Consider the following 15,702-nt stretch of genomic DNA (forward strand, 5'->3'; position numbering starts at 1 on the left):
GGGGTGATAGCGGCTCCCCCTATAATATAGTGTAACCTAGGTATACAGCTCTGTCATAGTTGGGGGGGGGGGGGTAGAGTGCCTCCTTAAAGTTGCAGCATGCCGGAGCCTGTCAGCAAGGAGCTGAGAAGTTGTGTGTGAGTGCGGAGAGTCCGCGTGGGTTACGACGTGACATCCCCCCCCCCCTTCCTCCTTCCCCGCTATAACATGTGCTACGTGACCTTTATATTACACCTTCCGATGATGATGATAATAACGGCCGTCCTAGGGGCTCGCTCCCGTGGCCGCTCTCCTCCGCACCCTCTGACACCGCCGCAGACAATGGGTCGTGATAACGCCCCCGGCACTTATTTCCTCGTTCTTTTGTTTGCCCGTTACGTAATAACTTGTGCAGGGATGACAGGTGGGAAGTTTGCGGACAGTGATAGGGGGGGCAGAGCTGACACCGGGGGTATATATGTATCTACGTGTCCGGGTGTTGCTGCTTTAATGGTCATTTAAACAAAGGAAGTAGTTAGCCTTGATTCCCCCCCCCTCCCTTCTCGGCCCCCGCCGGCCCCCGTAGACTACAGGTTTTCTCCCCGGGTTATGGCAGCGGCCAGTTGTGTTTCTTCTTTATTGTGTGGCTTGTTTTGCTCCGCTCTGGTTTCAGCTTTGTTTTCAGGCATCAGGCCGGGGGTATTTGCTCAGACGCCGGGGGAGGAGGGAGGTTGTGATTGTAAGGGGAGCCTCTGATTGACAGCATGGCTGTGAGGACATTTAAATCCTCCCATTTAAACAAAACAGTGCGCTCTGCTGCCCCCGGTGTCCGCCGGCGTGCTTGCAGCCCAGTGGTGACAATGCTGCTGCTGTGTTCCGGCCTCTTCCCGTGATGTCGGTGTCCTATTGTGATGTTTCATAATAAAAGGGACGGGGGTTGTATTTGTCCTCGTTGTTTGCTCGTCTGGTGCCAGAGCTTGGTTGTGTGTTGATACTTTGGTGGGAATTTAATACTTTGGCAGTAGCTTTAGTGGCACAAAGTCTTTGGCAGCAGGTTAAGAGGACTTGGCAGGGGCATTCTGGGCTTTTGGCAGTGGCAAAATGTCTTTCGAAAGTTTTGACAGGGCCTCCCGGTGGTCTTGTTGCGAGGCTGAGCCGATCCAGAGTGCAGATCTCTGGGACCTTGTCCGAGCTAAGGCAACTGCAAAGGGTCCTTCTCAGGGACCAGGTCATCTCCTAGAGGTGTTGTTGGGGACCCGATCAGCTCCTGGAGGCCTTGTTGTAGCTGTCAGCTCCTGAAGGTCTCGAGAGGGATAGTGTTGAGCTGACTTGCCGAACTGTTCTGGCTTGGCAATGTTCTCTGAATCCGAACGCTTGGCATTTGACTCCTGGCAGCTGGAAAAGTTGGATGCCAGGAAAACATGAATACAGCCTATGAATGTATCCATGTTTTTGAAAACTCACTAGGCCTACCAAGCCTTCGCGTTTGGAAGACGTTGTCGAACCCAAACAGTTCAGGTAGTTCGCGCAACACTAGTTAGGGACTAGTAAACTCCTGGAGATCTTGATAGGGACTGGTGAAGTCCTGGAGGTCTTGTTGGCGTGCCGGTCAGCTCTTGGAGGTCTTGTTGGTGCACTGGGGGGGGGGGGGGGGGGGTCTTGGAGGTCTTGTTGGTGCACTGGTGGGGGGTCTTGGAGGTCTTGTTGGTGCACTGGGGGGGGGGGGGTCTTGGAGGTCTTGGTGCACTGGTGGGGGGTCTTGGAGGTCTTGTTGGTGCACTGGGGGGGGGTCTTAAAGGTCTTGTTGGTGCACTGGTGGGGGGTCTTGGAGGGCTTGTTGGTGCACTGGGGGGGGGTCTTGGAGGTCTTGTTGGTGCACTGGTGGGGGGTCTTGGAGGTCTTGTTGGTGCACTGGGGGGGGGGGTCTTGGAGGCCTTGTCGTGCACTGGTGAGCTCTTGGAGGCCTTGTTACAGACTGGTGAGCTCCTGGCAATGTTAGAACACTGGTCAGCTCATGGAGACCTTGATGAGGGTCAGCATTATGGCTCTCGCAAGCCTTGTTAGGGAACCAGTTGCCTCTTGGGAACCTTGCTGGTGTCCTTGCCTCTGGACACCCTGTTAAAAACCTATTAATCTCTTGCAGGACTTGTTAGGACTTGTTACCTGGTCAGCTCCCAGAGGCCTTTACAGGATGTGGTGTTCTGGCTCTAGGTGGCCTTATCGGGCACTGATGTTCTGCTTCCCAGGGGTTTTACTGGTGGAAGGTAGGATGGCTCACATGGGCTGGCAAAGGCTAGCACATCTCCCTGGGATCCTGGCAGGAGTTCAGATATTAGGAACTTGCCAGTTACTGCTTATGTGCTACTTTCCTCAGTATCGTCAGCACCCATTACCCTGCGCCCACGTCTCATCTTGCCTCGTGTCCCCAGCAGGACGCCCGTTTCTTTTCCTCATCTCTATCTCTCGCTTCTCTTTTCTCCTTTTTTTTGTAATATTGTAATTTATTCACTTCTCCCGGAGCTCAGGAACAAATGGAGCAGCGTGAGCGCTGGAGCCGTGACAGCAGATCCGCTCTGGTGTGACGGGAACTTTCTCATTCCTTTAGATGCGATATTGACTCGCTCGCTGGCACAGACGGCGGCCCGCGCCGCTGAATTAAGACCAAAAAAGTGGATTTTGATAACGTTTTACGGCGCGTGCTGGCAATACTGATGATAGATTTATAAGGCCTGTAATCTTTCCCAGATATTGCTAATTCATTGTGCCGTAATGTGTTTTAGTCTTCTTTTTTTATGGCAGAAATAATGTAAAGTTAATGGTTTGTATAAGATGTCTTATGTGGTGATACATGGAGTTGCCATGACTGGAGGTCGAAGCCGTGTGTATCATCCCTAAATGATCGACTGATCGCTACCGATTCGGCAGTGAGCGATCATAAATGGACGACCCATGGTCACCCCAGAACAAGAGCTACTTGTTTCACCTCTGCTTCGGTCTAGAGGACCCCTTTATAAGACATATGGACCAGGGTTGTCCTATTGGGATGACTCCTTCAAGACGTGATGACCTATCGGTAGCATAAGCCATCACTTTGTGATCGGTGGAGGTCCGGTCTCTGTAATCACGTTGATCTTGAGATCGATAGATTTCCTGCACTTTCGCATTTTCAGGATTGTTGGGGTCCCAATGATCAAGAAGTCTAAAGTTCCAAATACACCGTAAGGTGGCCATAAACGATCGTTCAACCATCAGTTATATCTCCTACCCGCTGCCTGTCTTCCCCATAGACATGAATGCTCGGCAAGCTGTGGCTTATCTCTCTCTGAACAAGGGGGTCAGATATGATTTTCCATCATGGCCAACCTCTACCACCACTAACATCAACTGTCGGTAGTTGCTCAGAATGGGCCCAAACACCCTAGATTGATGGCCAAACCAGTTGTTTGGGACAGTCAATGTCTAAGGTGCATGGGGAGCTTTAGACCTCATTCGCCCATACCTACTGTTCACAATGAGTTTGACTGTCAATCTAAGGGACTTGGGCCAATTCTGAACAACCGCCAACAAATGATGTTGATGTTTATGGGGTCAGGCGTGATGGAAATTCAAGGAAAGATAAGCGGCAGCAATATCTCTTGCTGTGGCCATAGAGAATACAGGAACTCTTGGCCATGCCAAACTTTCCTGTGTATGGGAAGGACGGACAGTCAATTATGGAAGGTGAATGGCTAGCTTAAAGGGAACCTGTCACCCCGGCTGCCGGAGCAGAGCCCGCCTGACCCCCTGGAGGTGCCCCAGATACTTACCCCTTCTGGAAGTCCTGGATAACACGTGCACAGCTTTGGGCGGCGATTCTTCTGTGCCGGGTCCAGGAGCGTGACTTCCAGTAAGGGGTAAGTATCTGGGGCTCCACCGGGGAGGCAGACGGGCTCTGCCTCGGCAGTTGGCGTGACAAGTCCTCTTTAAGGGCCCAATTGCATGGGGCCAGGCTGATATCACCTTGTTACAGATGAGCGAACCTCAAGCATGCTCGAGTTTGTCCAATGCCGAACTCTTGGCACTTGAATACCGGTAGCTGGAGAAGTTGGATGGAGTCCTGGAAAACATGGATACAGCCATAGGCCTATGGCTGCATCCAACCTCTTCAGTCACCGGTATTTAAATCCTGAAAGCTCTGCTTCGAGGTACGCTCATCTCTACACCCTGTGTAGGAGGACCAGCGAACGAGCAGACTTTTTTCCAAATAGAAATGAAAGTAAGAAACACATAATTTACTTTTATAACCATTTTGACAGAAGAGAATGACTCAAGTGAGTTTGTGCCTTATGTTTTGCAATATGGTTGCTCATCCTTATTAAATCCCCCCCCCCCCCTCCCAATCCTCAAAGATATACCGAGTGCGCCTGTTTTTTTTTGGGACTGACTCCGTAGCCCTGGGTATCCAGGAAGGTATTGTAATCGTCGTTTTGTGTGTTGAAGAGATAAAGGGGCTTCCTTTGATCTTGCAGAAGGGGATAATCTGCCTCCAATTCATCCGTAGAATTACAGTAGCTTTCTATTGTCCGTCAACAACAAAAAAAAAAGTTCATTGTGAGGCCTCGATCTTAGCATTCTGTGAGGATTGTCCTCTGGCAGAGAGAATAAAATTTGGGCCATTAAAATGTTAAAATTAAGATTGCAGTCCCTTTAAAAGTGATGTTACGTACTGCTGGGTCCACAACGTACATTGTTCATTATTGTGTACATACTTCAGAGCTGCATTCACTATTCTGCTGGTGGAGTCTCTGTGTATATACATTACTGATCCTGAGTTACATCCTGTATTATGCTCCAGAGCTGCACTCACTATTCTGCTGGTGGGGTCACTGTGTACATACACTCACCGGCCACTTTATTAGGTACACCTGTCCAACTGCACATTACCATTTAATTTCTAATCAGCCAATCACATGGCGGCAACTCAGTGCATTTAGGCATGTAGACATGGTCAAGACAATCTCCTGCCGTTCAAACCGAGCATCAGTATGGGGAAGAAAGGTGATTTGAGGGCCTTTAAACGTGGCATGGTTGTTGGTGCCAGAAGGGCTGGTCTGAGTATTTCAGAAACTGCTGATCTACTGGGATTTTCACGCACAACCATCTCTAGGGTTTACAGAGAATGGTCCGAAAAAGAAAAATCACCAAGTGAGCGGCAGTTCTGTGGGCGGAAATGCCTTGTTGATGCCAGAGGTCAGAGGAGAATGGGCAGACTGGTTGGAGCTGATAGAAAGGCAACAGTGACTCAAATAGCCAACCGTTACAACCAAGGTAGGCAGAAGAGCATCTCTGAACGCACAGTACGGCCAACTTTGAGGCAGATGGGCTACAGCAGCAGAAGACCACACCGGGTGCCACTCCTTTCAGCTAAGAACAGGAAACTGAGGCTACAATTTGCACAAGCTCATCGAAATTGGACAGTAGAAGATTGGAAAAACGTTGCCTGGTCTGATGAGTCTCGATTTCTGCTGCGACATTCGGATGGTAGGGTCAGAATTTGGCGTCAACAACATGAAAGCATGGATCCATCCTGCCTTGTATCAACGGTTCAGGCTGGTGGTGGTGGTGTCATGGTGTGGGGAATATTTTCTTGGCACTCTTTGGGCCCCTTGGTACCAATTGAGCATCGTTGCCATGCCTCAGCAGGATAATGCGCCATGTCATAAAGCTAGAATCATCACAGACTGGTTTCTTGAACATGACAATGAGTTCACTGTACTCAAATGGCCTCCACAGTAACCAGATCTCAATCCAATAGAGCATCTTTGGGATGTGGTGGAACGGGAGATTGGCATCATGGATGTGCAGCCGACAAATCTGCGGCAACTGTGTGATAACATCATGTCAATATGGACCAAAATCTCTGAGGAAGCTTCCAGCACCTTGTTGTATCTATGCCACGAAGAACTGAGGCAGTTCTGAAGGCAAAAGGGGGGCCAACCCGTTACTAGCATGGTGTACCTAATAAAGTGGCCGGTGAGTGTACATTACTGATCCTGAGTTACATCCTGTATTATACTCCGGAGCTGCACTCACTATTCTGCTTCTGATGGTGTCCTTCTACATTTTAGCTAATAGAAAAGTCAAATTTACATTGCAGCCCGATGAGAAAAACGTGATATTTACCAGTCGGTGGATTATAGATGCTGGCAGTCGGGTATCGGCGCGGTGCGTTCGGTTGCTAATCAGCGGGTCTCATGTGCGGCTGTTGCCGTGTGTGTTTCCGCATTGATTGTCTGTGTAAACGACTCTCGGAATCAGTTGCTGTGTAAATATTTAGCGCGCTCGCAAAATTACATCTCGCAGCAGTTGTGCTCTTACATAATGTCCCACCTGCTGCCTCCGATTTAATTATTTTTTTTTTTTTCACATCAATTTCCCCTTCGCAGATCCGTGATGAGGTCGTCTCATAAGCAATTTTTTTTTTCTCTCCCCTAATCGTCATTTGCTTAAGCAAGTGTCTAATTTCCGTTGATTGGTGTCAGGATTCAAGTGCGGAATCATTTGGAAACGTTTCGATACATAGCACAAGTAATAAGGAGCCGTAATGATTCCCGAGCCCCCTCCATCTGGTGTCTAGAACGTTATGGCGGCGCGTACGGGGGGGGGAGCAGTCAAATTACTGGCCAGTTGGGGCCACTCCAGGAGCCCAGTGATGGGAATTTATAGAGAGCGACTGAGGATGTGGTGGGCAATCAGAATTATTTCAGGTTGTTAGTACTCCTCCAAGTTTATCGGCACTTGAATGGTTACTGTCATTTTTAGAAAAAGTTTTGACATGTCAGTAGTTTTGATTGGATGTGGTCTGAGCCCTACTGAGGTAGGAGAAGAGTTCAGCTAAGTGCTTCACTACCTAACTCCGTCCTGATGAGGGAAACAGTCTCCATCGTAAAGGGTGTTTTGTTGTTTGTTTTTTTTGCCCTGTCTTATAAGGTTAATGATCAGCCCATGAGTGAGCAACTGCCCGATCTTTGGCAGAATTGACCTTTCTGAAATGTTAAAAAAAAATCAACTGTCCACCGCATAAACGAACGCCGACCACTAAGATTGGTGCTTATTTACAGGCAGCCACCGGCCATCTAACAGGTCTAGGTCTGTCGTGACATCTCCTCTACAGTGTGGTGAGCCAGGGAGTGAAACAGCCAGTCACCTTCTCCTGGTTTTGCCCAATGATTGGTTAGGGTCTGGCTATTCAGATCCCCAATCTAAACTTTTGACTTTTTTTTTTTTTTTTTTTTAAGTGTCCGGGCCTCTTACATATTAGAAATATGTTTGTCAAACCCACCAATTTTGGCTGGACCAGAGGACCACCTAATGAGCTTGGGGCTTCCTGGCTGTTTCCAGTTGGGAAGTGTTTTTGGGGAGAAAAGTCACACCGAAAGGAATGGTTTTAAGTGGTCTTACCGAACTGTTCAGGTTCAGCAGCGTTCTCTGGACCAAAATTTTCAACACTTGACTCCCTGCTGCTGGAAAAGTTGGAAGCCTTCCTAGGAAGTCCCTGATTTCAAAAGCTGATAGTTTGAGTTCAGAGAACATTGCCGAACTTCAACAGTTTGACAAATCCGCTCAACACTACTCGCAAACACTGGGCCAAGCCAAGCATTTATGTCTGTAGGGGAATCCGAAGAGTGTTTTTGGATGAACAGGTTCAACCAGCTCATGTATGTGATAAACAAGCCCAATTACACATGGCCCATGTTTCCATCCTCTCTGTTTTTTTCTTTGTGCAGTCACAACAGACCGCTCTACAGCTTTTGTAGTTTTCCGGGATATGAAAGTAAGTTGTATTGGCAAGTTCTGCGCAATGCCAGGTGATGGATAGCAAAGCAACACCTAGAACTTTGCTACTAGCACCTACAGTGAAGGAAGTAATTATTTGAGCCCTTGCTGATTTTGTAAGTTTGCCCACTGACAAAGACATGAACAGTCTATAATTTTAAGGGTAGGTTAATTTTAACAGTGTGAGATATCAAAAATAAAATCAAGACTTAATACTTGGTGGCAAAACCCTTAAGGTCTGGAGACTGGCCAAGCCACTATATGACCCTAATGTGCTTCTTTTTGAGCCACTTCTTTGTTGCTTTGGCTGTATGTTTTGGCTGGCCACGACCTATTTTTAATGTCCTGGCGAAAGGAAGGAGGGTGTCACTAAGGATTTTATGGTACATGGTCCCATCCATTGTCCCATTGATGCGGGGAAGTAGTCGTGTGCCATTAGCAGAAAAGAACCTCCATCTTCCTGTGGGGATGGTTCTTTGGGTCATCGGCAGCATTTCTCTTCCTCCAAACACGGCGAGTTGAGTTAATGCCAAAGAGCTCAATTTTTGTCCCTTCTGACCACAGCTTCTTCTCCCAATCACTTTCAGAATCATCTAGGTGTTCATTGGCAAACTTCAGGTGGGCCTGCACATGTGTCTTCTAGAACAGTGGGACTTTGTCGGGACTGCAGGAATTTTATTCTGCCAATTCATACAAAGTAAAACCGGCGGAACTCTCTGCCTCGGAATCCCGCCAGCCTCCGTGTCATACTGGCAGTCTGACGCGGAAGGATTGACATGTCAATTCTTCCGAGCGGGGAGGCACGGAGAAAGGAGGCACCTGAGACCTCCCATAGACTGCTAGTATGACATGGAGGCTGGTGGGATTCCGTGGCGGAGAGTTCAGCTGCGGAATTCTGCCAGTTTTACTTCTTGTGAACTGGCCCTTACCGCATAATGTGTTACCAATCATTTCCTCATGATCCAGGATACCCCACATGGTGATATTTTGTATGGAGCCCCTAAATCGACGTTGATTGACAGTCATTTCGTATTTCTTCCATTTTCTTACTATTGCACCAAGAGTTGTCTCCTTCTCACCCAGCATCTTACTTATGGTTTTGTAGCCCATTCCAGCCTTGTGCGGATCAATGATCATGTCCCTGACATCCTTAGAAAGCTTTTTCGTCTTGCCCATGTTCTAGAGGTTAGAGTCAGACTGAGTCTGTAGACAGGAGTCTTTTATACAGCTAACTATGTAAAACAGCTGTCTTTAATATGGGTAACAAGTTGATTAGAAGCATCTAACTGGTCTGTAGGAGCCGGGAACAATCCTTTTAGCCCACAGATCGTAGACTATGGACTAGTAGACTTTGTGTGTTAAATGTTTGGTTAATAGTCCCACGATAGAATGTTCTTAGAACATTCCCTGAAAAATGTATTTATTTTTTCTCTCAAGGACATTGACCTTGTATGGTTAGTCTGGACAACTGTGAAAGCCAATATGGAGTAAAACGTGTCTCGGAAATGGTTGATCATCCGATAATCGTTCTTCCAATGGTGGTTAAGCCATTAACCTACTTTTAGTGTTGAGTGAACTTGCCAAACTGTTTGGGATCGACATTGTTCAGAGCGCTTGGCATTTGACTCCCATCAGCTCAAGGAGTTGGATGCTGCCCTAGAGCTACAAGCAAAGCATGGATAAAGCCTAAGGGCCCTATTACATAAAACGATTATCAGCCGTTACGGCCAACAATCGTCTGGTGCAATAGAAGACAACGATCAACTGACAAGAACGATGTTGGCTGATTGTTGCTTTCGTTTGTTTTTTAACATGCTGAAAGATGAATGACTAGTATTGCAGCGATCTGCTGCTGTCACCCCGAGGAATAGGAGCAGTGCTGCTATCTGTTATGGGCTGCCTGGACGATCTAGCGATCACTTCGGCAGCCTCCCCGCGGCCCCCCTGCACTCACTGACAGTACTCGTTTGCTTCTCTCCGTAGCCCCGTGTAATAGGGGGTTAAGGCTGTATCCATGTTTTCCAGGACTGTCTAGAGTGGCATCCAACTTCTCCAGCCACTAGGAGTCAAATGCCAAGCATTCAGGTACGGTGAATGTTTCTGAACCTGAACAGTTTGGCAAGTTTTCTCAACGCTACCTACTTCTATCTAAGTGCATGACCACCTTTGGATCTATCCTGAGATTAAAATTCAACCTGTATCCTCCTGGCTCTCCCTCTACAGATGCATTTGTGAGTCGGGAGACTATCATGCTCAATAGCATTGGTTTAACCAATTGTCATGCTAAAGTGTGTGACCAGCTATAGGAACCATAGGTCCCGTCAGCGAGCCAGTCCAACTGTGCGTGACTATTGTTATACCGTGTTTTCTTCAACTTGACTGGTGTTGGCAATAGGTGCCCCTGAGTCGTAGTAATCATATAATTTGTCACATTGTCATGACCGTCCACAGGATGGGAGCGTCTGTCCGTAGGTAGCAGGTGCATTTGAAATTATGCTCGAGAAACGGGAGGATTGTTTCCTGCAATCCTGATGAGTACTTTGCCTGTTTGGCTTGGGAGCTGTGAACAGATTAGATTGTTCCACTTCACAGTCCCTTGTGGGAACAATTGTCTGGAAGTGGAAGTGAGCCTGACGGGGACAGAACACAACGTACTTGGCGAATCGCTGGCACAGTCGGTTGAGGCTTTAGGTCCGTGACTCCGGCTGATTGCCAGCCTTTTTGGTCAAGGTATGTTGTATTGGCAACAGTCCCAGGTGCGTGACAGGAGATCCCCTCCCAGTCCCGGCCCTCTCTAGTATTTCACAGCGGGTTGATGGAGCAGTTCATTCTTACTTTACATTCAATCCCCAGTCGCCCATTGGAGAAAAGACGACTGGGAAGATAGATTGTGGGAGCTTTTGTTTTGGGTGATGGATAGGATTCTGCAATTGTGAAACCCGTCCTCTCCTGTCAGGGTCGACTTGCACAATTTTTTTTTTTTTTTTTGGCTGCTTGCAAATCTCTAAAAAATGAAACAACTAGTCATAAAGTTAACATTTTTGGCTGTTTTTGTATTGCATTTGGTGATTTATTATTATGATTATTAATTATTATTATTAATTATTATTATTATTAATTATTTGTTATTTTTTTTGTATAATTTTTTTATATATAATTATTATTATTTTTTTTTCACTCTGTTTTTCAGTTAATAATGTAAAGAGCAGTCACAAAGTCAAATGTCTTCTTTGGCCTAACATGCCACACGATTACTTACATGTCTAATTTCACTTGGCTCTAATGAATACGTTTGTCCTCTATAAGACTTTATGGCTCTTAACCCAACCCCCTCCCCGCTGTACGCTGCCTGGCAGCCTGTATGACCCATTGTAATATAATCCTCTACGCTTTGTTCGTGTGTAGCTCAGGATAGGAACCCAGCACCTTGGGGAGAACACTGCACTGCGGTCATAGCCCGGCCTGGCTTCCATAAAAAAAAAAAAAAAAAAAAAAAATTGGCTTCTGAAATCTGCAATAATTTTTGCACCTCTAAATTACATAGTTACCTTGTAAAAGCCCACACCGGCCGTGCCATACAACCTTCGTTGTGAACTTTTTGCTTTTTTGTGTGTGTCCTTAAGTGAACCTGGTCTTACCCAGCACTAGTGGCTGTTTTGCTTTAGGTTTTTTGCTCACTTTTTGCCTCCATTGGCTTCTATGCTACGTAAAAGTAGATATTTCGAGTTGTACTCTGGCTTTACGGTGCCTATGGACTGATGTATTTTTAATAGGTTTTACCGGCAGTGCATTAATTGTCGGTAAAGTGCTTATGAATCGCCTGATAAATCTGACTGTCAGCGCGGTCATTGATCTCTGGGAAGATTGTACCTTCCTTCCTATCCGCTGTAGACCGCAGCTGAACCAGGACTATAGATCAGCTGGGCCGAGGACATTGACAGCAAGTTTTGTCTCGGGCTGATTTATAGCTTTATGGACAGGAAGGAGAGATTTTTAACACTTGCTAATCATTTTTGCCATATTTTATTCTGTGCTCTTCCTCCGTTGTTCTTCCTGGAAATGTGTGAAGTTAAAAAAAAATAAAAATAGAGCATATTTGAGTACGATAGTTTGGCATTTGATAAGTGGTGGATTAAGAACTTAGATGCAGTCCTAGGGATTCGGAGTCTTGAGCGTGCTCGCATGGTGCTGATCTTAAGGTGTTACCATTAAAGGGGTACTCCAGCGAATAAAAAAAAATTCTTTCAAGTCATATGGTAATTTACTCCTGTATGCTGTGTGTCCTGCAGGAGGTGGTGTATTCTTTTGTCTGGAGAGCAGGAGAGGTTTTCTATGGAGAAAATCTCCAGTCATGGACAGAGGTGGCAGTAGAGAGCACTGTGTCAGACTGGAAAGACAATTAGGAATTACCAATTACCAAGGAATTACCAATTTCTGGCACTTCCTGACACTAGTTGATTTGAAAGACAAAAGATTTCGCTGCCATGTACCCCCTTTAACCTTTTCAAGTTGATTGCAGAGAGACAGCAACAATGCAAGGTTCCGTGAACAGATGCTCTCAAATTTTTTTTCATTGGGTATATTGGTAACAGATGCATATGAAAAGAAGTCATGGGAGACCACAATTTTAGCAGTGATATGTATGGGGGGGGGGGACTTAAAAATGTTACTAATCGTTTTTGTTCTCGGGTAGATGACCCACCACCAAAGCTGTCTGACAATAGCTTACCTCTCGAAACTCCAGCATTTGTATGTGGAGGGATCGGGAAACATAGCTCTCAGCTGTTTAAGGTGTTCTGCTTATTGCCTAGCAACATTGGCAGCTGGAAATGGGTGACAACACTAGACACCCTTGTTCCTTAGGAGACCACAGTAGTCACCAGGCCAGATACATCGATGATATACCCAAAGATGGTTGCAGTCCCCAGTGCTGTGGAGAAGAATGGAAATACGTTACTGACTATAATGAATAATATTTAATTTTTATATATATAATTTTTTTCCCCCTCCCAAGAATGAGGGGGATGGAGGAAACGAACCACGACATTTTAGCTTTGTACGGCTTAGGCCCTGTAGGCACGTCATCGTAGTGAAGCCTACAGAGAATGTGACATTACAGTGATATACGTAGGACGCCCGAGGCAACACAACTGACGGTATTGTCTCAGCATTTTACTGACCGTGATTTCACAAGGCATTTTCTGGCAGGGCCTCTTGTGAAATATCCGTAATTGCTGCCCTTTAAGAAAAAAGAAAATTGATGCCAATCCAAGTTACGGCGCTGGAGGCCTTTTCGGGTTTGACGTTGTGTTACGGGCCACAATATGGCGTGACGTGCCCGGTAAATGAACCTATGATACATAAAGGATCTGGCATCCCACAGTAAGAGTTTCTCAGAGCGTTCAGTTTTCTGGATGTCATGTTGCTTGATACTCTTGGCATCGATCACCTACAACTTTTAGTTCTTCTAAAAAAAATCTGGTTACTACTGCTGGTCTAGTGCCCGTCTATGGTTGATAGACAGTGTGCTGACATCAGAGACAGGTAAATGCGGCCTGTCAAGAGTCACGCCATGAAGTTCTTCTGTTGTTGTTAATTAGATTTTTGAGGTGGGTGATCTCGAAGGAACCAACGCTACCGGGATAACGATGGGTTAAGTTGCTTTTCATATTTGATGATTTGTCACGGTGTGTAGTAATAGGTGTTGACAGTAAATTTTTGTGCCGCCTAGCCAGTAATTGAGAACAGCTACCTGCAACATTTACATTGACTGTTGGGTGAGAAAGTTGCATGAAGGTTGCGTTAGTATGATTCCTGGAAGGACGGCACTCCGTAAGTGAACATGAATTCCGGCTATTCCAGGTTTTCTTTATTATGTGCTTGTGTGGAATCAAAGCACATCTCCGCCACTTCATTACACCTAGCACAATGTACGCCTGGCTTGCGGAAGCAGTTGTGATCCACCGGCCTCTTCACAACAACTGGTTGCTCTTCTCCTGCTGAATAAGACAGTGACTCAAAGTAGGAGAAGGAGATCAAAGAAGAAACTTGAAAGAGTAATTTAGGTCACGTCGCCCATCCCCCGCCCTCACTTTTGTGTCTCTTTCCCTTTAAGGCGCCCACATTTCTTCCAGATCACTGTGGGCGCCGTTTACTGTATGTATAAACCGCAACTGAACGTGATACGCCGCCATATGGATGTTCATAAATTATTAGTAGGGGTCGCTTTTTCAAGAGCCGCCACCGTGTATCTATGCATCATAACCGTGTAACGCAACCCTATGAAATTTTAATGCGCGCCTCATGTCTGTATATCAGGGCGGTCATCATTATCTGGTCGTAAATTGCCGTTAGCGAGGCCTAGCCTCATAAATGGGGCAGTTGATAAGGACCTGCTGACATCCTCGAGGCGGGAGGCACGGCGGAGCTCGTGTATCAAAGCGGGTGCGAGAGAACTCGCTGTAAAATATGGCGCTTGAAAACTTCAATCCTTTTCATTTGTTTTCTTAAACCTTTGTGCCTTTTATGTTTTATCTCATTACTCAGGGAGATCGACACGTGAGCAGCACCACCGAGGGGGGTCAGTGCGCTGATTTTTCAAAATGGCGGAAAATCTATTTGTGGTATTGATGTCTTCTGTTAGTCGATCGTTCAAGCACTTGTTCCCTGTTTCAACATCAAGTCCTAGTTACCCTTTTAAAATTGCTCTTTATTATGACTAAAATTGCATTATTTGGTTATGGTCACACAGTGTGTTAACAACCGCTGTTATTTTACATGTTCCTGGCACATCGGCCTCAGGAACATCTTTTCTTATTTTATTTGGATTGCAGGGACATTTGGGCAGCGCCGGACTGGCCCACCAGAGGACCGGACAATCCTCCGGTGGGCCCCCAGCTTTTGAACCTGCACTAACACTGACTGACGTGTCTTTTCTAACTGGTTCTTCATTGGTGGGCCCCCAGGATCATTTCCTCTAGTGGGATCCAGATACCCCAGTCCGACACTGCATTTGGGTGTGCCTGCAGTCCAAATTACCATTGAAGTCTATGCCATCAGAATGCCCATACGTTGCACAACGACCATTGCTCACACTCTAGCGGCTGCAAATAATCGACAAGTCAATTATTTGTGCGGCCATATTGAACAACGGCCGTTCAATACAGTGTGTGAACAACAGCCCCTGTTCCCCATAGACTTTAATAGAGTGCATTATTTTAAGACCAGAACGGCCTTAAGGCGAAAATCAGCAATTTTTCTGAAACCGAGAACTGTCGCTTTGGGGTCCTTTTACGTGGGTGGTCAAGTATGTTGGTGCAAGTTGAAAAGACCCTTTCCATGGCAGAATTATTGGCAGTGAATGATCGCAGGAGGCGACTGTTTGCCTCCATAGTTGTCGGCAGTGATGACCTTTTGGGGCTGCACAGTTAAGGTATATGGCAGAATGACATTATGCAGATATCCTGGCATACACAAAAATGTGTTTCCATATCTCCGCTTGTTGTCAGTGAATGAATTCTCTACCCATATAGACCCAAGATGTCTCACAGCTGAGGGTTTGCTACGGTTGTATCTATCTGCATCAGCAGCACAGATCTCTCCTCTCGTGATTTGGCTGGTAACAGTGAACAATAGACTTTGTTCCTCCCATAGTGACTCCTGGATGGCACAGATAGGTATGTGTAGGTGCGCTCATACACCGGGTTGACCTGTTTTGTAACCGGGTGATGAGTAAGGAAGGGGTTAACGCACTTCCACATTGTGAAAACCTGACTTGTAATACAGTGGCTGAGGGCCATTGTACTGAGTAGGCCTCGTTGTCCATAGCAACCAATCAGAGTTCTGGACAAAATGAAAGCTGCCCTGTAATTGGGTTCCTTTTTTTTTCTTCTTAATTGTAACTTTATT

At 46.4% G+C, this 15,702-nt stretch overlaps 1 protein-coding gene across 1 annotated transcript in view; it reads left to right on the top strand.

Moving 5' to 3' along the window:
- Positions 1-15,702, top strand: part of KDM7A (lysine demethylase 7A) — a 53,479-nt gene that overhangs the window by 841 nt on the left and 36,936 nt on the right. The gene's annotated exons all lie outside the window — the stretch shown is intronic.

Source organism: Dendropsophus ebraccatus, chromosome 1, assembly GCF_027789765.1.
Source record: "Dendropsophus ebraccatus isolate aDenEbr1 chromosome 1, aDenEbr1.pat, whole genome shotgun sequence".
NCBI classification, from domain to species: domain Eukaryota; kingdom Metazoa; phylum Chordata; class Amphibia; order Anura; family Hylidae; genus Dendropsophus; species Dendropsophus ebraccatus.